The sequence below is a fragment of the Primulina tabacum genome, chromosome 10, assembly GCF_025594145.1.
Source record: "Primulina tabacum isolate GXHZ01 chromosome 10, ASM2559414v2, whole genome shotgun sequence".
Classification (NCBI taxonomy): domain Eukaryota; kingdom Viridiplantae; phylum Streptophyta; class Magnoliopsida; order Lamiales; family Gesneriaceae; genus Primulina; species Primulina tabacum.
This window is the reverse complement of record NC_134559.1, coordinates 32,006,606-32,007,863: the sequence shown is the minus strand read 5'-3', so window position 1 is coordinate 32,007,863 and position 1,258 is coordinate 32,006,606. Positions and strand designations below refer to the sequence as shown.

The 1,258-nt window shown below is 40.5% G+C and overlaps 1 non-coding gene across 1 annotated transcript; it reads left to right on the top strand.

Annotated features, from left to right (window-relative positions):
• The first annotated feature begins 350 nt into the window (after positions 1-350).
• LOC142513007 (small nucleolar RNA R71) lies at positions 351-457 on the top strand. The gene has a single exon (XR_012808976.1). It is a non-coding gene; the product is annotated as a small nucleolar RNA R71 (small nucleolar RNA).
• Positions 458-1,258: the final 801 nt, after the last annotated feature.

Below are 1,258 nucleotides of genomic sequence, written 5' to 3'. Positions count from 1 at the left end.
TGTTGTTGATGTATTGCACTTCTTCAGGAATTTGCGATTCTTCAACAACAAACGATGCTCCCTCAGTGTTTGATGTACTCACATTATTCATAGTCGCTATCTGTGTAGTCAATGCTGATACTTGTGCAGTGAGTGATGTGATAGGATCCACAGCATAAACTCCAGCTGTCCTCGGTACTCCTGACCTCTCAGACGGCCATTGGTAGCTATTAATAGTCATCTGCTCAAGCAAGTCATAGGCTTGAGCAGGAGATTTGGCAAAGATTGTGCCACCTGCCGCTGCATCCACTGTTCTACGCGTCTGACAATTCAATCCATTACAGAAAAGCTCGATTTGTACCCAGTCTTCAAAACCATGATTTGGGCACTTCCGCAACAACTCCTTGTACCTTTCCCACGCATCATAGAGTTGCTCAAAATCATTCTGCCTGAAAGTACTAATCTCAATCTTCAGCTTTGTAGACTTTGCAGGGGAAATATTTAGACAGAAACCTTGTTGCCAGCTCTTGCCACGTTTTAATGCTACTCAGCGGAAGTGATTCGAGCCATCCTCTTGCTTGGTCTCTGAGAGAAAATGGAAACAAACGCAATCTAAAAATATCATTAGGAACATTATTAATTTTTACCGTATCTGTGATTTCCAAGAAGGTTCTCAGGTGAACGTGAGGATCTGAAGTAGCAGTTCCAGCGAACTGGTTTTGTTGAACCATATTGATTAGTGCAGGCTTCAACTCGAAATTGTTGGCATTTATGGTCCCCCGAGCAATGCCAGAATAATGTGCATTGATCACTGGTCTGAAGTGATCTCTGATCGGTATAGCCTCTGGCGGGATGTGTTTGTCATTGTCTCTGTGTTCAGCCATTACTTGTATCTCTTCTCTTCGTGCTTTCCTTAATCTTCTCGCAGTTCTTTCGATCTCCGGATAAAAAGTAAGCACGTAAGGGTTTTGCGATCTTAGCATGCACTGTCAAGCAGAGAGAATGAACCACTCAAATAAAAAAGTAACTATAAAATAAAATAAAAAGCTCTAAATTAAAATCTAGACTAATTGGTAACAATATTGATATAAATTAAAATTTTTGACACTCCCCGGCAACGGCGCCAAAAACTTGTTGCGTGTTTCCTTGATTGCTCGCAAGCGCACGATGTCAAGTTATAGTAAAATGAAATTTTGAGTACGAGTGTCGATCCCACGAGGAGTGTAAACTAAAATTATATCAATGCTTGTAATTAAAATAGTCTCAACTTTATTTAGAA